The following is a 26,981-nucleotide window of genomic DNA, read 5'->3' as shown; positions in this document are numbered from 1 at the left end:
TAAGTATTGCCCCCACCCTCTGCCCCATTGTACTACAACCCTCTTTAACACAGGTATTTAGCAAAGAAGGTCACTTCTAATTTAATTATGTATAAAACCTCTAAGTATTCTAAGTACAGGGACACACTGAAGGTCTGTCTTAAGAATTTTAGAGTTGATGGTAAAGCACTAGACACTGCCACAAGATCACCAGCAAAGGATTACCCTCCTTGGAGAAAGTGTTGAGGTATTTGAGCAAGACAGATTTAAAGTAGCTCAAAGGAAATGTGGCATACATAAATTTAGAGTAAATACAGAAGGTTTTCACTTGGACTCTTTATATCTGATCAGTGCTAGGGCATTCTGAGCTTGTATTGGTCTTATCAGCCACAGTCAGAACCTCTGTAAGTTTGTCTCAAACATAGTGATGTCTTTTTAGTCTTCTTTGAAAAATAATTCTCTAGTTACAAATTCTATCTTCCCTTGTAGGGATGTATAAAATCTAATGTCCTTTCACTAACATTTGTTTTTTTTTTCCCCTTTCCATTTACCTATACATGCATCTCCTGTGTCTTGTATTTGAGGATTGAATTTTATGTTCCTTTCTGATCTTTTTATCAGAAAATTTTGTAAGTCCTCAACTTCAATGAAAATCCATATTTTCCCCTGACAGAATATGCTTAATTTTATAAAGTAGTAAATTCTTGGCTGTAATTCAAGTTCCTTTGCTCTCCAAACTATAATATTTCATGTCATCTGATCCTTTAATATTGAAGTTAATAAGTCCTGTAGCATTCTGATTGTGCTTCCATTGTATTTTAAATTGTTTCCTTTTGACTACTTACAGTATTTTCTTTCTTATTTGAGAATTCTGGAATTTGACTATTATAGCCTTTGAAGGTTTTCATCCTGGGTCTCTTTCTGGATGCATTCTGTATATTCTTTCAAGGATAATTTTTTTTCTTCTGATATACAAAAACAAACTATAGGAGTTGTGAATGGATCCAACCATTCTGGAGAGCAATCTGGAACTCTGCCCAATGAGCAATAAAATTGTTCATACCATTTACCAAGTAATTCCAATTCTAGGCCTATATCCAGAATAAATCATAAAAAAACGGGAAAGTCCCCCATGTTCCAAAATATTCATAGCAGCTCATTTTGTAGTGACAAAGAATTGGAAATTGAGGGGATGCCCATCATTCATGGAATGGTTAAACAAATATTGTGCAATATTATAGTTCTATAAGAAACCATAAATGGTCGGACGCCAAAGCAAAGAATGACCCACGGCACTTAATGCTAAGTGAAGGGAGCAGAACCAAGAGAACAATGCACACATTGACAACAACATTGTGAGATGATCAACCTTATGGATGCAGTTCCTCTCAGCAGTTCAGAGAGCCAGGGCAACTGAATTAGATTGGCTATGACAAAGTTATTCCAATCCAGAGGGAAAAAAAACAAAACAAAACAATCCTTCAGATTCTGATGAATACTTTAAAAAATTATCTCTTATGTATCTCTTTCTCTTCATCCTAATTCCTCAAGCTGAAAATGATGCATGTAATTATCTTCATGTAGTATGTAAAACATGTATATTTCTATGTAAACATATTTATTAAAATATGTATGTACAATGCTAACCTGACTGTTTGCTGCTGGGAGTGTGGGAAGAGGGGGTGGGTGGAAATTTTGTAACTTAAAAACATACATTTGCATATGAATGAAAAATTGAAAAAACAACTATGATATAAAATAATAATGGTCACGATGATATTCATTTAGATTATAATTTGAAATTAAGAGAGGAAATTTGACTTCTAATGGAAACGACCTTTGAATTCAATGGTAAATAATAGATAAACATTCAAGAAATGGAGCTGTAATTCCAAGGACAAGAAACAGCATGAAAAGAGTCCAGTAGGCAAACCAAACATTAAATTAAATTAAATATTAATGGATGGTATACATTAATTTGACTAGAATACAGACTTCATTGTTAAGTAGTACAAATGATGGTTAGAAAGTGTAATTGAAGATTATTGAGAATTTTGATTGTTAGCAAAGAAAGTTTGAGCTTGATCCACTATGTAGTAGAACATTTAAGTAGAACATTTCTGCACAGAAAAGAATATACATATATATATATATATATATATATATATATATTTAGCAGAAATGTAAAGAATGGGTTGACTCAGTAAGAGAGGGACATGCAATATTATGATTGCAAGAGTACACACAGCTATTAATGAAACTCTATACTTGTATAGGATATTGTCTCTTTCCTATATTGTCATTTTATTTACTTAAACGAACAGGAGAAGTGAGTTGATTAGTAACAGTGCAGAAAACCAATTTGAGATAATCCTGAGAGCTTATAGAGACTGTTTCCTCAGATAAATATATTGAGAGAGATGCTTGAAAGCATTTCAAAAGAAAGAACTCTGACTTAGGGAAAGATGATTATACACAGTGTCTTCGAGCAGGCAATTTAGATATAAGTGATTTCATGCTTTTTAAGACTCTCGCTAAAAATTCTTTTTAGTTGTAGACTCAATGAACTAGAAATAAAAAAGATTCAATCGATCTGGTATTGATTGAATAAATTATGGCATATATTAATAATCAAATACAATTAGGTCATAAGAAAAGCAGAAAGGGAAGTTTTTTTAAATAGTATTTTATTTAATTTTTTAATGACATGTGAAGTTAAGTTTTCAATATTAATTTTTGTAATTTATGAATTCCAAATTTTTCTCCTCTCCTTTCCTCCCCAAGGCTATATTAAATTATAAAAGTTTTGCACTAATAAAATCAATGCTGCCCTAATTAGAAGCAAAGCAGAAAGTTTAGAAACAATCTTCACAACTAAGGGTTCTGATAAATGTCTCATTTATAAACTGTATATAGTATTACATCAAATTTATAAAGTTACAAATGACTATTCAGTTGATAAATGGTCAAAGAATATGTATAGATAATTTTCAAATGAACAAATTAAATGTGTATTTAATTATATGGAAAAATTCCTCAAATCATTATTGATTAGATAAATGCAAATTAAAACATCTATGAAGTATCACCTCACACCTATCAGATTGGCTAATAAGAAACAAAGGGAGAATGGTTAATGTTGGAGAGGTTGTGGGAGGATTGAAATATAGATGCATTATTGGAGGAGTTGTGAATAGATCCAACCATTCTGAAGAGCAATATGGAACTATGTCCAAAGAGCAATAAAACTATTCATTCACTTTTGACCCAGCAATTCTAATTCTAGCACTATATCCAGAAGAAATCATAAAAGATGGTAAAAGTCCCATATGTTCCAAAATATTCATAGCAGCTCTTTTTGTGGTGTCAAGGAATTGGAAATTGAGGGGATGCCCATCAATTGGGGAATGGCTAAACATATTATGGTACATGAATATTATGTAATATTGTTATTCTATAAGAAGCTGTGAATGGTTGTACTCTAGAGAAGCATGGACTGACTCACAGAATCTGATGCTGAGTAAAGGGAGCAGAACCAAGAGAACAATATGCCCACTGGCAACACCATTGTGGGATAATCAACCTTGATGGAAGTAGCTCCTCTCAGCAGTCTGGAGAGCTGGGACAACCATATTAGACTGGCTATGGACAATGTTATCCCCATCCAGAAAAAGAAAAAAAAACACCAAACCAAACAAAAAATAAACTCATCAGAATCTGGTAAACACTTTATAAAATTATCTCTTATGTATCTCTTTCCCTTAATCCTAATTCCTTATGCCAAAAATGTCTAATGTGCAAATATGTCTAACAAAAATACATACATAGGGGCGGCTAGGTGGTGCAGTGAATAGAGCACCAGCCTTGGAGTCAGGAGTACCTGGGTTCAAATCCGACCTCAGACACTTAATAATTAACTAGCCATGTGGCTTTGGGCAAGCAACTTAACCCTATTGCCTTGAAAAAAACATACATACATACATACAATATTAACCTAATGGTTTGCCATGGGAGGTGGGGTGGGAGGGAGGGGGGTAAGGAAATTTTGTAACCTAAAAATATTCATATGCATGTGGATGAATTTTGAAAAAACTTTCATAATATGTATTTGGGAAAATAAAATATCAATTAATAAAAAAAAGATGTAGGCTGTTCTCAAAACATAGCTACTTAGTTCTGATCTCTTAGATACTGACAAAAGGGTATTCCCAATCACATTTGGTATTCTAATGCAAAAAGTTTAATATCTACATATGTTTTGGTCCTCCAATCTCCTGGAATCATACTAACTGTATTTTCTTTGTTGAGAATGCTATATTAGGTTATCATTTGCATTTGAAAAAAAATGCAATAGCCAGTAAATAGTCAAGAGTACATTTTGAACATAATGGTCATGTCTACAATTCAAAGCAATCTTTTGAAGGGCCTTGGTAGCAGAAGTTTATTCTTTTCATTTGCTTTACCAATGATTTTTAGGAAAGAATTTCAAAATCTACAGTTCCCTGCAAGGGTCTCCCTGCTACTCTTAGGTAACCCAGTAAGGGACTATCAGAATCCTTGGAATATTTGAGTCTTTCATTGGGTACCTTACACATATCACAGTTTTTAAAACACTGTAAACATTGGCAGTAACTTGCTATGATTAAATATACAATTAGGAAATATCAAAGACATCCTATAATTTGATCAATTTTGATATAGGACAATTAGTGGGTTGACTCTTTGTATTCTGGAGTTTTCTTCAGTTATTTCACATGAATTAATTTAAACAACAAATATCACATTTTTCTTTTATATTTCAGGGAGGAAGTCATCCTTCCCAATCATTATGTTTAGAAGGACATTGAGACACAAAATGGTTAAATGGTTTCCTGAAAATCACAAGATCAGGCAATGCAGAAAATAAGAGTAAACCCTGATTGTTGGATTTCCAATTGAGTAGTCTCACTAAATTTTTGGATTCACCTAATTTGATTAATAAAAAAGGATTTCTACATTTAGTGTAGTTAGAAAAAATAGCTGAATAATTAAGTGAGATAACAAATGATCTTCAAGATTAGAAAAATGTTTTTAAAAAATGGAAATGCTAAAAGAGGCATTAATACCTTGAAAGTAGCAGTATAGAATCAGGAGTGAAATATGCATATAGAAGAAGAATCAGAAAAACCTAATTTCAAATCCTAACTCAGATGTTTAATAATTTTATTACCTGGCGCAAGTCACTAAATTCTGAGTTTCAGTTCTCTAAATTGACAGGTGAGGATACTAGCATCTTTCCCACAGTTGTTTGGGAGAATCACCTGAAATAATAAATGGAAAATGCTTTGCAACCTTAAAGCACTATGTAAAATTATTCTTCTTCAAATAAAATTATATCATGTCTTTGAAAAAATAATGCATATATTACAATTTTCCTTAGGATTTTAGGTAAGAAATAAACTTAAAAATACTGTGAGAATAAATTCAAGAATATGTATAAATATAAATATATATATATATATATATATGTATAGTTAAATTAAGCACTAACAGTCTTCTAGTTCTAAATCTTATGGGAAAAAATTCATAAAAATGCTCATTCCCATCTAAGTGTAAAAAGAACTGCAGACTTTCTGATGCTTAGTCACATTCTGGAAAACATACACTGAATGCAAATAGTAAGCACACCACTGCCAAAATATTGTCCTGATCTCACCTACACATTTCCAATTAAATATACAGCTTCAAAAGAGATAGAAAAGACTAGTCAGACCTCATATCTACAAAAATTGGTATGCAGATCTATGACCCAGTTTAGAATGGGGGAAAAGAAAATCAATACAAAACATTTGACTGATTTTCTCAGATGCAGCCTCAACAAGGCAACCTGCTGTCTGTACAGCAGCATCTAATCATGCAGTTCAGTGGCCTGCATCTACACCTGATGGTCAGATCACTTTGGCTCAAGGGTAAACTGCTGCCTCTCACTGCACCTGAAGGTAATATTGGAGTTCAGGCCAATTTATCATATGCTTTAAAAATTACCAATCACAGGAGATTGATATAATGGGGCAAATGGTTAGCAAGCTCTTCAGAGTTATAGTTTTTCTCCCAAATTATCCTAATCCATTTAAATCCAAAGCAGTTGAAAGACAATAACTTATATGGCCTGGCATTTTATCTCCATTCCCATAAATGCCCTTCTTTGTAATCTATCTCCCTGAAGCCAGATGGATACATTTTTTGTTAAATCTAAATTTTATTCAGCATATATTCAAGCAATCGGTCGATGAATCCAGACTCCAGAAGAGATATTGGTAACTCCCTAGAATTCTTGCCAAAGGGTAACAAGCCAGCCTTTTCCAAATAACCCTACCCCACCTGATCCTTTCTCCTTACCTTGGTCCTCCATTCCCCTTTGCCACAACCATCCTAGAATTCAGAGTTCTCCTACCTCTTTCTCGATCATATCTTGCACCCATCTAACAAAGTTCTGATGAAAAAGTTACATTTTTAAGCCTCAACCTGGTATCATTTAAGAAAAGCTGGTTCAATTATTGTTCTATTAGAAACCAGGAGGGATGGGAATTCAGGGAAGCCTGGAGGGATTTGCATGAACTGATGCTGAGCAAGATGAACAGAACCAGAAAACCATTGTACACCCTAACAGCAACATGGGGGAGAAGATCAAACTTGATGGACTTGCTGATTCCATCAGTGCAACAATCAGGGACAATTTGGGGCTATCTGCCATGGAGAATACTATCTATATCCACAGAAAGTTCTGTGGAGTTTGAACAAAGACCAAAGACCATTACCTTTAATTTAGGAAAAAAAAACTGATATCATATTGTCTGATCTTGCTATCTCTTATACTTTATGTTTCTTCCTTAAGGATATGATATCTCTTTTCTCAGTTCATATCAATGTATACCATGTAAACAATGTAAAGATTGGCAAATTGCTTTCTGTGGTGGCTGGGGGGAGGGAAGTAAGAGTAGGGGAAAAATTGTAAAATAAAATGAATAAAATCTTTTTTAAAAAAAAAGAAAAGCTAGTTCAGGTTCACTGGATACTGATTCATTTCAATAATTTTCTTTCTCTCGAAATGTAATAATCAACAAGTTTCATTCACATTGTCCTATGAGTATAAAGATACATGAAAAATTAAGGCTGAAGGAATCATAGAAATCATCTAATTCAATTATTTCATTTTATAAATGAGAGAAACATGATGCAGAAAGGGTAAGTGACCTGCAATTGGCATGGGAGCTAGTATAATTTCCATTTGATTTTTTGCTCTATGTGCAATTAATCAATGAATAAACATATTATTATGTTACCTGTGTCTATCACTGTGCTAAAGTCGAAGTTACAAAAAGAGCCAAAAGATAACTCTTTCCTCAAGGAAATCATGACCTAATGAGGAAAACAAATGTATTCAGTACAAGTTATAACTAGTATTTAATAGCAGAAAAAGAGCTGACCTTGAAATCAAGAATACCTGAGTTTCTGAACTGCTTCTAGTACAAATTGTCTGGGTGTGCTTTGACTAGTCACTAAATCTCTAAGTCCTCTAGGCAGCTATCTTAGCTATAAATTGCATAGACAGTACTAATCTGCATTAAAATAAATAGTTTCCTCATTTAGAATTTCCCTCCTTTGTATAAGTAAAATTCTTACATTAATCACTCATTTAGCACAATTTTGGCCCACAAAGATTATAGAGGTGAGAAGGAGGGGAACTAATTCTGGTGACTTCAATCAGAATTGGATTCTGGATATTAAGTAAGGTAGTTACTAAGAAAGAGCTTGCTTTTTGATTTCAATTTCATTGGTTTTTTGTGCACTCTTTCCTCTTCCTGACTTTATTTGTTATTTTTCTCAGCAAAAAATGCATCAGTGGTTTGTCATTTGCTCCAGCTCATTTTACAAATGAGGAAACTGAAGCAACAGGATTAGGTGATGTTCCCAGAATCACACAGTTAGTTAATTGTCTGAGGTTAGATTTGAATTGGGGAAGATGAGTCTTCCCAACTGTGGGTCTGGCAGATCATCCATTTTGTCACCTTGCTGTCAGTAAGCAAAAGGACATAGAATTAATACAACACTTTAAGGTTTGTAAAACACATTATAAATATCTCATTTGATCATCACAATAATTCATGGAGGTAGGTCCTATTATCCCCATTTTATAGATGAGGAAACTGAAGTAGATAGAAATTAGGTGACCTGATCAGGGCCATATAGCTAGTAAAGATCTGAGGTTGGAGTTGAGCTCAGGAGTTTTTGAATCCAGGCCAGTGCTTTGTACTCTTTGCCACCTAGCCACCTCTTAGGTGACAGAAGTTTCGAGATCCTTTGCTGTCTCCCTTCAAGTCATTTTTTCCACCTGCTTAAAAAAAATTTGTCAAAGCAGTTGTCATTGCTTTACCTTCACTAAGATAATAACATAAAATCAACTTTATTGCTTTGTAAATTGTTTCACCACACATACAAAATTATCCTATTTTACCTCCCATTAATTAATGTTATGGTAATACATTTAATTTTGACTCAAGGACAACAAATTATTGTTTTAACAATCATTTGCAATTGTATTTTTTATTCCCTTAAACTTTTAAACATGTTTCCCATGACCTTTTTTGTTTACTTTTGATCTAAACTTATTTACTATGATTACTATGTATAGTAATCTTCTTCCTTGTTTCTTTTTATGCTATTCAAGAAAACATTAGAATATAGATGTGCATATATATATATATATATATATATACATACACATATAAATACATATACCAGATGCAATGAATGTTAAACTAGTTTCACTCTTTTGAATGTTCAGCATATTTCTTTTCTGTTTCCACAAGCTAAATTCTTCCTTGAAGGTTTCATCACAACAAGGAGGTCTCAAAGTTCTTTGAAAATATATATAGTAGTTCTTGAAAACTTGCAAAGGTCCAGAGAGTAGATCCAGTAATTTACAATTGGGTGTTGGTCAATGACAATGTTAGTTAAGTCTAGAAAATTTAATCACTATTAAACCTTATAAGAGTCAGATTGTTGCAACTGGAGGTCACAGAACCTCTTGAATGTTCCCTACTGAATTTCAGACTGCAAAGTGAAATAGAATGTGTACATAGTAACAGCAATACTGTAAAGTATTGAAATATGAATGATAATGATTCTCAGTAATAAAAAGATCCAAGCCTACACTGAAGGATTTATGTTGATAAATGTTATCCATCCCCAAAACAAAAAAAAAAAACCTTATGAAAACTGAAACATTAAAAATGGAAATTAACAATCTTCAAAAAATTAATATAAAACTTAATGATTTAATGTTAAAATTAGTTAGTCAGGGGAGGCTAGGTGGCATAGTGGATAAAGCACTGGCCTTGGAGTCATGAGTACTTGGGTTCAAATCCGGTCTCAGACACTTAATAATTACCTAGCTTTGTGGCCTTGGGCAAGCCACTTAACCCCATTTGCCTTGCAAAAACCTAAAAAAAAGATAAGTTAGTCAAACAAATAGTAGAAATAATCAATAATTGCAATACCAAAACTTATGGAAATGCAGGCAAAGAAGTTCTTAGGGGAAATTTCATATCTCTAAATGCTTCTATGACTAAAATAAACAGGAGTTCAATGAACTGAGCATACAACCAAAAAGTTAGAAAAAGAACAAATCAAAACCCTCCAATTAAATACCAAATTGGAAATTCTAAAAAATTACATGAAAGTAATAAAATTGAATGGAAGAAATCTATTGAACTAATAAATAAAACTGAGAGCTGTTTTCATTTTTAAAAAGCAATGTAAACGATAAAGGCATTGGTTAATTTGATTTTTTTTTAAAAGAAAGAATAAAAATTCAGGAGGCTCTGAGTTCAAATCTAGCCTCAGACACTGTTGGTTGTGTGACCCTGAGGAAGTCACTTAACTTCCATTGCTTCCAAAAAAAAACCCCAAATCAACCAAAAATGAATAAATAACCTTGTCCTTGGGGAGGGGGGACTAGTTGATCACACAATGGATAGAGAACCAGTCCTGAAGTCAAGAGGATCTGAGTTCAAATTCAGTCTCAGAACTTGACACTTGCTAGCTATGTGATCTTGCATAAGTCATTTAACCCCAATTGCCTCACAGAAATAAAGTACGTGAAATATGAGTCCCACCATATTGTTTTTATGATACAGAAATGATGCAGTTACCTAAATCAGGATGAACCAAAAGAGATAAGGAAAATTGTGAACCAATTTCTCTAATATTAATGCAAAAATTGTAAATGAGCTAAAAGCAAAGAGATTACAATTAGTCACTACAATAATGCACTATGACCAGGCAAATCTAGGTGAAATCATATGACTATCTCAATAGATGCTGAAAAAGCTTTTGACAAAATACAGCACACATTTGTTTTTAAGAGATTAGAGAGCAACAGGAATAAATAAACATTTGCGGGATAAGCTAGGAAACTTCCCAATAAAAATAGGAATGAAAAAGATGTAAATTATAACTAATATTATTTAATATTATATTAGTATTGTATTAGAAGTGCTAGCGTCAGCACTAAAAGGAGAAAAAGAAGTTGAAGTAATTACAATAGGCAATAATGAAACAAAATTATCACTCATTGCGGATGATATGATGTATTTAGAGAATTCTATTGAAACAAATTAAGGTTACTTGAAACAATGAACCACTTTAGTAAAATTATAGCATGTAAAATAAACCTTCATAAACCATTATTTTCTATATATAGTACCAACAAAGCCCAGAAGAAGAGATAGAAAGTGAAATTTCATTTAATATAAATGTAAACAATATAAGATATTTGGGAATCCATCTACCAAGACTAACTCCAGGAAATATAGGAACATAATTACAAAAAACCTTTCACTATAATAAAATCATACATTAAAAGACAGAAAAATATCAGTTGTTCATGGATTAGCAAAACTAATGTAATAAAAAATGTCAATTTTACCTAAATTGATTTACTTGTTAAGTACCTTACCAAGCAAACAAAAAAGAATTATCTTTTAGAAGTAGAAAAACTCATCTGGAAAAACAAAAAAATCAAGTGTAACAAGGGAATTAGTGAAAAATGCAAGAGAAATTGGACTATTTTATAAAACCTCAATTATTAACATTGTTTCTTTCTAGATTAGGTTCCCAAAATATGGTAGTAAATGTCCATAGCAATCTACTGTTGGATAAATCCAAAGACTACAACTTCTGGAATAAGAATTTAGAATTTGAGAAAAACTGCTAAGAAAATTAAAAATTAATATGACAAAAATTAGAAATAGACCAATATCTACATGCTATAACAAGATAAAGTTGAAACCAGTACATGATATAGCAATAAAGGGTGATACCATGAGAAAATTAAAAGAGCAACGAATATAGCTGTCAGACTGATGGAAAACAGAATAATTAATTCCAAAGAAAAGATAGAGAACATTATGAAATACAAAATGAATACTTTTATTTAGATTAAATTAAAAAAAAAAAAGTTTTTGCTGGGGCAGCTAGGTGGTGCAGTGGATGGAGCACAGGCCCTGGAGTCAGGAGTACCTGAGTTCAATTCCAGCCTCAGACATTTAATAATTAGCTAGCACTGTGGGCTTGGGAAAGCCACTTAACCCTATTGCCTTGCAACAATCTAAAAAAAAAGGTTTTGCCCAAATAAAAAAAGGAAAGCAGAAAGGTGTGGGGGGGGAACTTTTACAGCAACTGTTTCTGATAAATGCCTCATTTCTAAAATATAGAGAGAACTGAGTCAAATTTATAAGAATACAAGTTATTTTCCAATTGATAAATTGTCAATGATATGAAGAGGCAGTGATCAAATGAAGAAATTAAATCGATAACTATATAAAAACTATTCTGTCACTATTGATTAGAGAAATTCGATTTAAAACATCTTTTTTTTTTTTTTTGGCAAGACACTGCGATTAAACAACTAGGCCAAGGTCCTACAGCTAAATAATTGTCTGAGGCTAGATTTGAACTCAGGTCCTCCTGACTCCAGGGTCGGTGCTCCATCCACTGTACCACCTAGCTACCTCCTTAAACATGTCTTGAGGTACTGCCTCACACATATCAGACTGGTTAATATGACAGAAAGGAAAATGATAAATTTTGGATGAGATGTGAGAAAACAAGCAATAAGACACTCTTGATTGAGTTGTGAACTGATCTAATCATTATGGAGAACAATTTGCAATTATGTCCAAAGGGAAACAAAACTGCATCACTTTTGATTCAGCAATACCACTAATGGGTTGGTACCCCCCAAAAGATCATTAAACGATCATTGAGAGGGATATCTGTCAATTAAGCATGAATATGAATATGAAGAAAAATAATTGTTCTATAAGAAAAATAAGCAATTGGATTTCAGAAAAATCTGGAAAGACATGAACTGATGCTGACTGAAATAAATAGATGCAGCAGGACATTATACAGTAACAACAGCAATGTATGATGATCAACTATGTTAGATTTAGCTCCTCCTGGCAAGACCTGTGATGGAAAATGTCATTGGCAGCCAGGATTAACTATGGATGCTGAATGCAGATTGAGGCATACAATTTTCACTTTTTAAATTTTTTCTTTATTATGATTTTTCCTTTTGTTCCAGCTTTTTTCACAACATGACAAATATATAAATGTCTAACATAATTTACATGTATCAGATTGCTTGATCTCTTGTGTTAAGGAGAGGAAATAGGAATATTTGAGAAATAGTTTGAACTGAAAATTTTACAAAAATTAATTTTGAAAACTATCTTTACATATAATTAGGAAAATATTATTAAGTGAAGATAAATAATTTTGATTACTTTATATTCAAAAAAGTTTTCTCAAACAAAACCAATGCAACCAAAATTAGAGGGAGGGCAGAAATCAGGAAATGTCTTACAGCTAGTCTTTCTAATTAATTCCTTATTTTTCAAATTCACAGAGAACAGAAATAAATCTAAAAGTATGGAGATTTTTCCTCAGTTGATAAATGGCCAAAGGATATGAACTGAGGGTTTTAAGATGAATAAATTAAAGTTCTCTATAGTCACAGGAAAAATGCCCCATATCACTATTTGTTAGAAAAATGCAAATGAAACCAACTCTGAAATACAAATTCACACCTATCGGATTGGCTAATTTGCCGAAAAAGAAAAATGATGGGGCTAGCTAGGTTGTACAGTGGATAGAGCACTGGCCGTGGAGTTAGGAGGACCTGATTTCAAATTCGACTTCAGACACTTACTAAGTGCCTAGCTGTGTGACCCTGGGGATGTTACTTAACCCCCATTGACTTAATTTTTTTTTAAATTAAATTAAATGATAAATAGGGAAATGTGGAAAATTTGAGGCATTATTGGATTGCTGCTAGAGTGAAGTGATAAAACTATACAGAAGAGCAATTTGGAATGATGACTAAAAAAACTATAAAATTGTGCCCCAATTTATCAATATCTTTGGTCTGAATCCCAAAACAGTCATAAAAAAAGCAAAAGGACCTACATGTACAAAAATATTTATGGAAGCTCTTTTTTGTGGTGCAAAGAATTGGAAATTGAGAGGATGTCCATAAATTGGAAAATGGCTGAACAAGTTGTGATACATGAATATAATGCAATACTATTATTCTGTAAATAATCATGAGCAGGCAGATTTCAAAAAAACCTGAAAAGACCTACATAAAATGATGCTGAATGAAGTGAGCAAATCCAAGAGAACACTGTACATGGTAACAGCAACATTATATGATGATCAACTATAATAGATTTAATTCATCTCAGCAATACAATGATCCAAGAATATTCCAAAAGTCTCGTGGTGGAAAGTGCTAACTATATCCAGAGAAAGAACAACAGTCTGAATGCAGATCAAAGGATATTATTTTCATTTTGATGCATTTTGCTTTTTATTTCTCATACATTTTTTTCTCTTTTGACCCAATTCTTCTTTCACAATTTCACAATGGAAATATATTTGTCATGATTGTACATGTAAAACCTATTTCAAATTGCTTGCTGTCTTGAGAAGTGAAATGGGAAGGGGGAGAGGAAAAAAATCTTACAAAATATATGTTGAAAACTATTTTACATGTAATTGTAAAAATCAAATACTATTTAATTTTTTAAAAAAGTTGCCAAGATAGATTAAATATATAACTGACATACTACTGCTAGAGGAAATATAATTTATAGTCATTTAAGGATCTATTTTAATATATCTTTAAAAGGGAAAAGTTTCAAAATAATGTGGCTCTAGAGTTGAGATAAAAAAAGACCTGATTTTAAATTCCTTCTCAGATATTCTCTAATTATAAGACCTTAGAATATGCACTTAAACACTCAGAGTCTTAGTTTCCTCATCTGTGAAATGAGATCGTTTGACTCATTTGTTTCTATGGCCTCTTTGAGTACTAAATCTTTAATCACGAGGTATCATACATGATATTATTACCAAAAATTCAATGAAGTTAAGAACAATTGATGACTGACATTCCTACTTCATCTCTTTAAAATCTTTATGAGAATGTTCCTGGGAAACTAATATAATATTGATTTAAAAACATGATAAAGGAAAAAGAAGACTCATAAAACCATTTTTGAAAACTTCTAGAGGAGATGAGATAATAACACAGTAAAATAAGAGGTTTAGAATATATAAAAATATAAGATACAAGCCAGGTTATTGCTTGCTCATTACTATATATATATATATATATATATATATATATATATATATATATATATATAATATATATATATACATTTATATATACTCTATTTTAGTATAGTATTGGATGTTTTATTTCACAAAATGCTTTCTATATGTTAAAAATCAATATAGACATAGTATAACCATCCTCTAAATATCACTATCATTGAGACAAAAAGATATGTTCACTAAATGTTTGATAAGATGGCTAACACAAAATTTAAATAAAAGAAAGACTCTAGAAATGGAGAAATTTTTTAGATCCTCTTGTTTGTGAATTACATCAAGCTGATTTGTAAATTATTTCAGTGTCTCCTCAGTCACTCAAAATGGAAATAATTTAGCAACCAAACTATCTCTGTCCAAAACCCAAGAAGACTATTTAGATCTGATTTAAGGGGGGGATAGGTCAGCTTCAGTTGGTAGCTCATTGAATAGAGCACCAGACCCAGAGTCAATAAGACCTGAGTGAAAACCTACTGTATGACCCTGAAGAAATCATTTAATCCTATTTTCCACAGTTTCTGCTTCTGTAAAATGAGTTGGAGAAGGAAATGAGAAGCCACTCCATTATCATTGCCAAGGATAACCAAGTGGGGTCACAAAAAGTCAGACACAAGTGAAATACCCAAACAAAAGAAGAAATGACGAATATTTAAAGTGGTTCAAAATATAATGGGTTGTCTTGGGGAGAGATAGATTTCCTTCCTTTAAAGTATACCAGAAGTGACTGGGTGACAATTTGTCATGAATATAGCAGAAAGAACTCTTTTTGAGTCTCTCCAAACTGAAGATTTGATTATTCATTCATTAAACTTTCCTTGATTCCTTCAGCTGAAATAAAATAATGATAATAACAATAACTGACATTTGCATAGAAATGCTTTACCCTTTCATTCCATTCTTATAAAAAGCTTGGAAAATATTATTATCCTTTATTTAGCATTAAGGAAACTGAGGCAAGTGGTGGGTAAGTGACTTGCTGATGTTCACACAGTAAGTATCTAAGTCAGAATCAAATTTACCTTCTTACTCCAGGTCCTGCACTCCATTTTCTTGCCTATCTGTTCTGAAAACCTAAGAATAATACCATAAACATCAAAATATCCTTCCTTTGAACTTCTCTTAATTGTGCACATGGCATATCTCTTGTTATAAGTGAACTTTTCAAAACAACGAACAATTTTCCATTTTTATATCCCCAACTCATCTCACAGCATCTTGTTCAAAGGTTTTGAGTATTAGTTGCTCTTCTATTGTTCAATGACACTTGTGTTCCAAAGATCAGCTATTTACTGAACATGTATATCAGACAAAAAGCACAAGTCTGTTTTGATTATTGTAATTATGACACTTAATTATATTAGTTTTCATCCCTGAGTTACATTCTCACCATTTTAAATAAACAGAAAATAGTCTCTATATTTTAATGGACTACTCAAGGATGTACATAGGTTGTATCTAATTTTGTCTATGAGGTCTTCTTTCTCTTCTAACTAACTGTTACAGAGTATATAACTTAGTTGTTTTCTCCAATTTAACTGAGATATGTGATAGAACAGCTGGATGCCTGATGCAATTAGCATAAGATCTTCATACAAAAGTTTAATAAAATAAAAATTAAAAATGAATGCAATCGAGTTGGTAGTTGGTGAGAAAGTCTACATTAACTGTTCCAGAGCTTCCTCACTCTAAAGAAAAATTCATTAAATTATATGCTTATTCAAAAATAGAAAGAAGTATCCAAAGTTTTTAAAAACCCTTATCTGAGACTTCATTCAAAAAATTATTACATGGTTACAACCATCACATTCTTATTTTTCCATTAGGGAATTTATAACCTAATAGAAAAATATGAAATCAACAAAGTTTTATATTATTATATTTACTTATTATGAAAGGTTAGTGAAGAAAGAAGTAAATATTAAAATAAAGATCATACTAAATGCTGTTATATGGTGTTCATTTAGGGAAACTCCCTGAAAGAAGTGAAGTTAAAATACAGTTTAAAGGAAAGGAGAGGTATAATATATTCAATAGGGGTACGATTTTGTAAAAATCTACATTTATCTCTTCTAAAATTTTAAGGTAGCATAAAAAGAAAGCAATGAAAATAAGAAAATAGGATTGGACCCAATTATGTGAAGTAGGATCTAGGAGCTAATGAAAGTAGATAGATATATTTTAGTCAGCCACTGGCTTTTAAAAATAAGATGATACTTACAATAAAAAAGATCATCAGATTTCAGAAATTTGAGAATCACACATAAATGGTCTACTTGTCTATTCATATAAAGAATATTGAAATCATTGTGTATCCTCCTCATCCTTTAATTTTTATACAGTAATTTTTTATTTCTACACTAAATTTTGTACACTAATATATTCTACTCTGTTGCACAAAGTAATTTTAGAGATTTGGCAATAAAATAGAAAAATAGATAAAAAATAAACTAGCATTATTTTTTTAGCAAAAACATCCTTGTTAAATGTGTATATCCTTATTATAAAAATTTAAAGAAGATGATAAAACAGAAATATGAGAAATCACTAAGGTCTCTCTAATCAAAATTTTTGAAGGGCTGACCATATGATCTTTGATTAATACAGCCATTTGATGTAATGTATTCTTTCAGGCATCTTAAGAAATAAATTACTCTATGGTTTCAAAGTTTTGAACCCTTCTGAACTGATTGCCTCTTAATGGACTTTAACTGAGCAAAGGATCTTTCAGATTTCATCTTGATACTCTCTTTTTAACTATTACATATTCATATATTAAGAATTACTCCAAAGGTACAATTGTTCTGTCATTCATAATAATTTTAATTGATCTAACTTAATAGAATCTCTCTCCATTTTTCCTACAAAATTATTTTCTTCTCAAGTATTCTTCATTAGATTGTGAGAAACTATGCATTTAGTCAATGATAACTTAGAAGCAACTAGAAGTATCACACAGTGTTATCAGGAGTATCTATATTAAAATGTTTATATTGGCTTATATAGGTAGCAAATGAAAGATCAATAGAGTGTACTAGTAAATGACCTGAATAGATAATTATGTTAAAATGTTTTATGGAGTTTTCTGTGTGTAATTGATTAACAATAGAAATTTTTTGGCCTTACCCTATCAATTTTGTAACTTTCCATTAGAAAAGCAGCGATAGAACATAACTTTCAAAATTGAAATTTATTTTATCATGACTCTTTTTTACTCTAATAGAATTTTAAAATATTTTTATCAAATATAAATAGAAATATTGAAAAATGAGAAGGGGACAGAGCTAAGATGACACAGCAAAGTCAGGGATTCTCCCAAGTGAACTCCCAAGTCATTACAAATACCTTTAAATAATGACTCTAACCAAATTCTAGAGGGGAAGAACCAACAAAAAGGGTGAAACAATTTTTCAGCCCAAGACCACTTGAAAGATCCTGGAGAAGGGTCTGCTATGCTTGGGTGAGAGAGGAGAGCCGAGGAGTGTGGACCCCACTGATTAGAACTGGATGTCAGATATCTAGGAAAAGATAGCAGAACAAATGGCAGCAGTGGCAGTTTCCAGACTTCTCAGGTAGAGATTGCCAAGGATAACAATCATCTCCTAAAAGAGATTTCACAATGAAAACTGCTAGGAATTTTATAGCAGAATTTCAGAGCTCCCAGGTCAAAAAGAAAACACTACAATCAGTAAGAAATAAACAATTGAAATATCAGTAGTTACATTCAGGAATAACACAAGATTTAACAGCTTCTACATTAAGGGATCATACTCAGAATACAATATTCTGGAAGACAAAAGAGTTTTGGATGCAGCCAATAATCAACTCCCCAGAAAAGGAATGTACTCTTTCAGGGCAAAAGATGGGCATTTAGGAGACTTTCAAACTTTCCTGATGAAATGACTGAAGCTGAACAGAAAATGTGACATTCACATACAAGACTCAAGTGAAGTATAAAACGATTAACAGGAAAGGTAAATTGTAAGGGACTCAATGATGATGAACTTCTTATTTTTCCCATATGGGAAGATGATATTGATAACATGTGAATTTTCCATTTATTAGAACATTTAGAAAGAGCATATATAGACAAAGCACTGGTGGGAATTGAATTTGTGGAGATAATAGATGAAAAATATAGAATTAATGGATGAGAGAGGAATATACTAGGAGAAAGGGAAGAGGAGATAGAATGGGGTAAGTTATGTCACATAAGAGAGACAAGAAAAAGCTTCTGCAGTGGAGTGGAAAAGAGGGGAAGTGAGGGGGAGTGAGTGACTTTTATTCTCATTGAAATTGACTCAGAGAAGGAATAACATATATATATATATGTATATATATATATATATATATATATACATATATATATATATAAATATACTAAATGAAGTATAGAAATCTATCATACCCTAGAGGAAAATAGGAGGGGAAATGGATGAGACAACAAAGGGAGTAGTTGATAGAAGAGAGGGAAGATTATGGGAGTGGAGTAATCAGATGATGAACACTTTTGAAGAAGGACACATTCAAAGGACAATGCGAATAAATGAAGTAGGGGGAATATGACAGAGGGAAATACAGTTAATAGCAATAAGTGTGGTAAAACATTGAAACAAGTTTCTCTGATAAAGACCTCATTTCCTAAACATAGAGAATTCAGTAAAATTCACAAAAATTAAAAGCAATTCCCCCATATATAAATGATCAAAAGATATGAACAGGTTATCAATGCTATCCATTTAAATCATTTAAAATTACTCTCACTAAAGAGAGGAGAAATGTGTGTTGGTACAATTCTGAGGTACTACCTTGTACCTGTTGAATTCGCTACTAGGACAGAAAGAGGTGATGGAAAATACTGAATGGGATGAGGGAAAATGAGATTAATGCACCAGTGGAGGAGTTGTCAAGTGATACAACAATTCTGTAGAGTTGTTTGGAACAATGCCCAAAGGATTATAAAACCCTGCTTAACCCTTGACCTAGCAATGCCAATATCAGGTCCATTCCAGAGGAGATGAAAAACAGGAAGAAAAAGTACATATAAGAATATTTTTAGCCGTTCTTTTTCAGTGTTAAGGAACTGAAAATTCAGAGGATGGGAAATAACTGAATAAATTGTTATATGTGATTATGATGAAATGCTATTCTGTTATAAGAAATTATGAACAGGGTGTGGCTAGGTGACAGAGTGGATAGAGCGTCAACCCTGGAGTCAGGAGGACCTGTATTCATATTCAGCCTCAACACTCTTAACAATTACCTAGCTGTATGACTTGGGCAAGTCACTTAATTGCTTTTCAAAAGCAAAAAAGAAACTGATGAACAGAAAGTTCTTAACAGAAAATTTACATGAGCAGATGCAAAGGGAAATGTACTATAAACAAAATAATTGCAAGATCATAGTATGATCAGCTATGAATGACTTACCTGTTCTCAGTAAAGAATACTAATCATTCCAAGACAGAATTTATGGTGTGTGTATACAAACTGATGCATACTTTTTTTTTTTACTATATTTTTCTTGACGTTTCTCTTTTCTGGGAGTGATAATGTTTACTCTTCCAATAGGATTATTGTGGTAATGTTTTTGCTACCTATCCATTTCCAATATATGTCAGATAACTTGGGCTTTTAATGAGGAGGATTAAGGTAGGAGAGAGGGAGAGAATTTAGAATTCAAAGTTTTAAAAATAAAAGTTGAAACTTGCTTTTGCATGTAAACAAGGAAAATTAAAAAAATAAAACGTATAAAATTTATAAAAATATATTCAAAGATATCATCTCCTTTCCACCAAAAAGCTTCAAGAAGATGGCAGATGACAAGAAATTATATGTATTTTAGGTACATTTTTCAGTAGGTGAAAACTTGGACCAAATTACTTTTTTAAAAAAATACATTTTATTATTTTCTTAATTTTAACATTCATTATAAACTTTCAGTTCTGATTTCTCTTCCACCCTCATCCATTCAGAAGACAAGTAATATGATTTCAATTACACACATGAAATAATACACAGTATAATTTCATAATAGCTATGTTGCCAGAAAAAGCAAGTGAAAATTATACTTCAATTGAACTGCACTCAGAGTTCATCAGTTCTTTCTCTGGAAATGGAAAGCATTGTCAATTATAAATTCTTTGGAATTGTTTTGGATCATTGTTTTGATCAGAGTAGGAAAGAATTTCAAGTTGATCATCATTATAATGTTATCAGGTATACAATGTTCTCTTGGTGCTATTCATTCAGTTCACTTTTTTATCAGGTCAGATAAGTTATCCTGCTTTTTCTGAAATCGTTTTGCTAGCCCTATAATACAATAGTATTCCATCACAGACATAAACCAAAGTTTGTTTAGCTATTCCCCATTTGATGGGTATCCTGTCAATATCTAATTCTTTTCCACAAAAAAAACACTATAACTGTTTTTAATATAGGTCCTTTTCCTTTTTCCTTGATTTCTTTGAAATATAAGCAGTATCAGTATTACTGGGTAAAAAGGCAAATTTTATAAGTACCTTAGACATAGTTCCAAAATTTGTCCTGAATGGCTGGATGTGTTGATAACTCCACCAATAGTGCAATGATGTCCCAATTTTTTCTTCATCTACATTTTTTCATAGCATTTGTAATTTTTCTTTCTTTCTTGTTAGCCAATCTGATAGATGGGTAGTGGTTCATCACAGTTGTTTCAATATGCATTTCCCTATAAAGATATAGAGTATGTTTATATGTCTATATATTGGTTGATTTCTTCTTCTGAAGACTTCATATACATGGACCATTTATCTATTGGTATTGTTCTATTATACTATAGTACAATTTATTTATTTTTAAATTTGATTCTTTTTCCTATGTATTTGAAAAAATGGGTCTTCTAATAAGAGAAACTTTCTGATTTTCTTCTAATCTTAGTTACAGCGTCTTTAATACAATCAAAACTTTTAATTTAATACAATCAAAATTATCAATTTGTCTTTTGAATTTCTATCTCATGTTTGTTCAGAAGTTCATCCATTATCCATGGATCTGGCATATAAAATTTTCCATGTTCCTCTAATTATTTTTTCAGTCTTGATGTCTAAATCATGTACTGATTTTGACAATATGTTGGAATATGTTGTAAAATGTTGATTTATATCAAGTTTCTGCCAAAATGTTTTGGTCAAACAGTGAATGCTTTCCCCAAAAGTTTAATTCTTTGCATTTTTAAAACACTATATTATTATGGTAACTTACTTTTCTGTGTTGCATATTTAATCTGTTCTGTTGAATTTGCTTTATTGTAAATTTATTAAAGTATCATCTTAACTAGCAAAAATAGATTCAAAAATCAATGACAAAATTCAATATCGACTCATTATTCTAGAACTCTGCCAGATTTAAAAAAATATGAATGATATTTCCACTGAAACAATATTTTAGTAAAGCAAAAATGCTACATACTATTTTGGAATGAGGCAAAACTTCTAATGAATTTGCTTTCTTCCCCCCAGAAATGCTTTTATATTAGAAAATTATTACTAATTTACTAAAATATTATTCAATCGTAGTGACTTTGCAGTATCTATAATCCATAAAATTAGAACTTGTATTTTCATTGACTTTCTCTGCTTGATATTTTCTGTTTCCTCATCTTTCCCTTATGACTTCATTTAAGTACTCATCTTCAATTAGAAATCTTTTTGTGATTAACTTTTATGATTAACTTTATTTTTCTGTTATATATATACATATATATTCCATTTTAACATAACTTTATATATCATCTTCTCTCATTAAGATATGTGAATTTTTGTTTTTGTTCTAACTTTTTTATTTTCTAATATTTCCAAAACTTAATACAGTTCCTGGTATATGGTAGGTAGTTAATAAATGCTTGTTAACTTAACTTTTAAAGTTTAGAAGAGAAAGTAATTTTTTGCATAAAAATATTGTGAATATCCAAATATATATATATATATATATATAATATTCCATATATTCCAAATATAATTTAAAATTTGAGTGATAATTTAATTATGAAATATTAAATTATAATATACTGATATAGTTCAGTATTGGAAAAAATATTGTAGAATATCTAATTAACCTCTTTTCAGATGAGGAAACAAAGTTCAAGTAAAACTAGAGACTTGCTCAATGTCAAATAATCAACAAGTACCAGAATAAATAATACATTTTAAATGCAAATTCTATATTCTTTTTCCTAAATGATATTGCTTCTATTAAGTATGAATTTATCTTTCATAATTGTTTCATATGAGTTTTAGGGGGTTTGGGTTTTTTTTTAAGGTTTTGCAAGGCAATGGGGTTAAGTGGCTTGCCCAAGGCCACCCAGCTATGAAATTATTAAGTGTCTGAGGCCGTATTTGAACTCAGGTACTCCTGACTCCAGCGCTGGTGCTCTATTCATTGCATCATCTAGCCACCTCCTTATGTTAAAAGATATGCTTTTTTATATCAAACATTCATATTCAAATTCAAAAATTTAAATATATTCAGATGTTTTGAAATGTCTACCAATCTTGATGGGATGGGGAGAGAAGGGAAAAAACATATGAATGACTGTGTAGACCCATATAGACTCTCGAACTACTCTTCCAAACCTGACTCAAATTGACAGGTTGATATCTGGTATCCATATCTACTTGTATCCCCAGGAGTATCCATGAATTTTTAATTGTTGTCATGATTCCCCTAAGATTCTCAATTCTTATTATGCAAATATATTTAGTTAACTTTTAAAAAGGAAAAGTGGGCAAAAACTATTCTCCAAAAAAAAAGTCAGTGACATACTTTCCACACATAAAAAGTCTAAGATAAATTAATTTCAAGTTTAAAAAGTACAATGGCACAGGTCCAGCATCTCTAAAAAGTTATTTTGCTAAAATCATCAAGATAATCTACTTTAGACTGAGCAGAATATGGTGCAGTTTTTCTGCTGTATTCCTCAAAGGAACTTTTAGTTATTTTTCCACTTTATTTTGTCAATGATATAATGATAATAGCAAACTGCAAAATCTCTAGATTCTTCCAACCAGTGGAAGAAAGGGGAATAGATCTAGATCAAAGTGAGACTGAGGCTGAATATCTTCTCTACTACAGTCCCCAAGCAATTCCTTCAGAGATGTACAGCAGGAGTATTTCTATCTCCTCTTTTGCTGCCAGACTCTCACATCCTTGATTTTAAATTAACTTGATGATTTTATACCAAACACGCTGAGCATGATCAAGTCATAAAAGAACAACTAAGAGACTTTTCATACCTTTGAGTTATTAATTCAAAGATGGTTGCCCAGAGCTTGATCATTAGGTGGGAAAAGGGTGAAGTTCTAGATATAGAACTTGAAGCTTTGCTTCTCCTTAAAATGACAAAGAGATCAAAATTTAAATGGAACCCAAACATAGCCCCTAAACAAAAATATTTAAGGAATTTACCTATACTTCTAATCCAGGAGCCTTTCTCTGAGGAAACCAGAGGGTGACCTTTGACCTTAATCTCCTTTCTCCACAACTGGCAGGAAGTCTCCCTTGTAAAAGGGCTGTACAAGAAGAGACTAGCAATGTCTATTTTGTCTCCCTCCCTCCTTAGAGATGCCCTCACACCTTTATCCTGCTCCATTGCATCAATAAATATAGTTACATAAACATATTACATATTTGAACAGATGATCTATATATGTAAACATATATAGAAACTATAACTGTGGTTTTATTGGTATAGGGAATTTCACTTGAGGAAGGTCCAATAATAGAGATTAGCACCTGCTTTGTAATATATAGTTTGTAATGGGGTTAAGTGACTTGCCCAAAGTCAGACAACTAGGTAATTAATTAAGTGTCTGGGCCATATTTGAACTCAGGTACTCCTGACTCCAGGGCCAGTGCTCTATCCACAGTGCCACCCAGCTGCCCCCAATTTATAGTATTAGTAAATTATTTGGAAGTCTGAGAGGTAAAGTTATTTGATTTGGAATCATACAGACAGAATGTCTGAGAGGTGGAATTTGCAACCAGGTGTTCCTAGTTTCAAGGCAAGTTCTCTAGTCTCTTTACTGTGCTGCATATCCAAACAGAAAATATACATGTTTATTTTATTTAACATTTCAAGGGTCTGTGATTTCATTATTTTGTGTACCCCTGCAACTGAGAAAAATCACAAGCCCTCTATGTTAGTGCATATAGTCTTTGTAAACTAGTTTAATGATATGAGAAAAGACAACACTGGCCCTTCTTCTAGTCCAGATATCTCAACCATCATCTAAATAATCAATCAACATTATTGGAGATGTGACCTAGTTACTGAAGTTCTGGAAATTATTTTTTCCACCAAAGTCCTTAATACTTGTCAATAAGTCAACATTAAAATTGAATATTTTTATTAGTGGAAATGACATTAAAGATGTTACCATTTTCTTTGACTTTTCCATCTGCCTTGTAGCTTCAGCCTCCTATATATGTTGTTTCCCGTCAAAATGTGATCTTCTTCAAGTTAGGAATTTTATTGCTTTTCTACTTGCATTCACAGTAGTGACCACAATACTTTACATATAGTAACTGATCAATAAATTTTTTTTCCATTAATCTGTTTATTCATTCTGGATAGAACCTAAGGAAAAGGATGCAATACTAATAAAAACCACAGGTCTGGGTCAGTATCAAAAGTAAACTTAATGTTTATGTTTATATGTATGTGTGTATGTATGTATATATGTATATATGTAATATCTTCTCTAAGGTTCTTAAATTATTTTTCTAATCAAATTATGATGTTTTTGATGTAGGTGTTTAATGTAGGTAGGTAGGAGAATTCTGATTAATAAGCAATTTTTGATGATAATAAAGGCAATTGCAATTAGAAAGTCTTCAAAATTTAAATTTACATACTTCATAGTGACAGCTATAGTAGTTGCCTCCATTGTCATGACCAATTAGAATTTAATATTCCTTGGCTCAGTAACAATTCAGATCAGAGAGCTTGTGCTTTTTAATACTCTAGTTGAGGAGACCTAACTTCTATGGAGAGTAAAACTATCAATAAAACCCTGTAAATCACTATGTAGCTCCCACCTTTGGACTTGCTCAATTAAAACTATTCAGGGAACCTACAGGTGGGGATGTGAGAGTAGTTCTATGCATGGATATCATTACTGAATTCTGGACCTCTTGCTAAAACTACCTACAAAGGTCCATTTCTCTATGGAATTTCTTTATTTTCCTTAAATGAATTCTTATTAACTGGGGGAAAAACAAGTATAAATGGCTTTCTACATAAAACTGAAAAGATAGAAGAGAGTAGTGACTTTTGATTTTGAATTATCTATATATAATTTGAAGCAATGAACTTTATATTGAGAAAAAAGAACTACCTATGCCAAGCAAATGCCAAAAAGAGTTAGATTTATTTTCATTAAAATACACAAAGGCCATTTTTTAAGAGTCCAATGACTTCTTACCCATTTATTACTCTTTATATTTTTCTAATAGCAATATGAAAGACCCAAAGTAAGAAAATTTCTTAATTATAGAAGAAATATATTTATTCCTTCTCATTAAGAATACATATTGGGGGGGCGGCTAGGTGGCACAGTGGATAGAGCACCGGCCCTGGAGTCAGGAGTACCTGAGTTCAAATCACAGACACTTACTAATTACCTAGCTGTGTGGCCTTGGGCAAGCCACTTAACCCCATTGCCTAGCAAAAACCTAAAAAAAAAAAAAAGAATACATATTAGGGGAGGGGGAGAGGAGGGGGATAAGAACGAAGATGACAGAGAGAAGTCAGGAGCTTTCTTAAGCTCTACCTAGCTTCCCTCAGAAACAATATTAATCAAGTCTCTAAAAGGATTTTGGAGTGACAGATCCAATAAAAGAACAGAGTGGAGCATCTTCCAGCAAGGTCTATCTTAGTTGGAGCATGTGTATGCCCAGGGCAGGGAATGAAAAAAAATCAACACACAGGTAGCAGAGCAAAGCAGTGACCAACTAGATAGTCTCAGGTACAGGAAAGATCTCCAACAGAAGTCCCTAGCATCTGACCTCAGAATGTCAACAGCAAAACAGGCTAGTTGGGAGTACTCCAACACAGGAACTCCAGACCCCCATTCAGTCAATGCAGACAGTAAACACCAGTGTAATCAATCCAGACTGCTTAATCCAAGGAGCAAGCCTCTGGAATTCTCAATATGAATAATCCAGTAAACTAGCAGCAGGCATTACCAATGCAAATGGTCCCAAAGCTAGGAAGAGACTTCTAGGGTTCTTAACACTGA

General features: G+C 32.1%; 1 pseudogene; it reads right to left on the bottom strand.

The window, feature by feature from the left end:
* Nucleotides 1-26,981, bottom strand: part of LOC141506109 (WASH complex subunit 3 pseudogene) — a 34,476-nt pseudogene that overhangs the window by 7,087 nt on the left and 408 nt on the right.

The sequence above is a fragment of the Macrotis lagotis genome, chromosome 1 (genome assembly GCF_037893015.1).
Source record: "Macrotis lagotis isolate mMagLag1 chromosome 1, bilby.v1.9.chrom.fasta, whole genome shotgun sequence".
Lineage (NCBI taxonomy): Eukaryota > Metazoa > Chordata > Mammalia > Peramelemorphia > Peramelidae > Macrotis > Macrotis lagotis.
The sequence above is the reverse complement of the archived record's forward strand: the minus strand, read 5'-3'. Positions and strand labels throughout refer to the sequence as shown.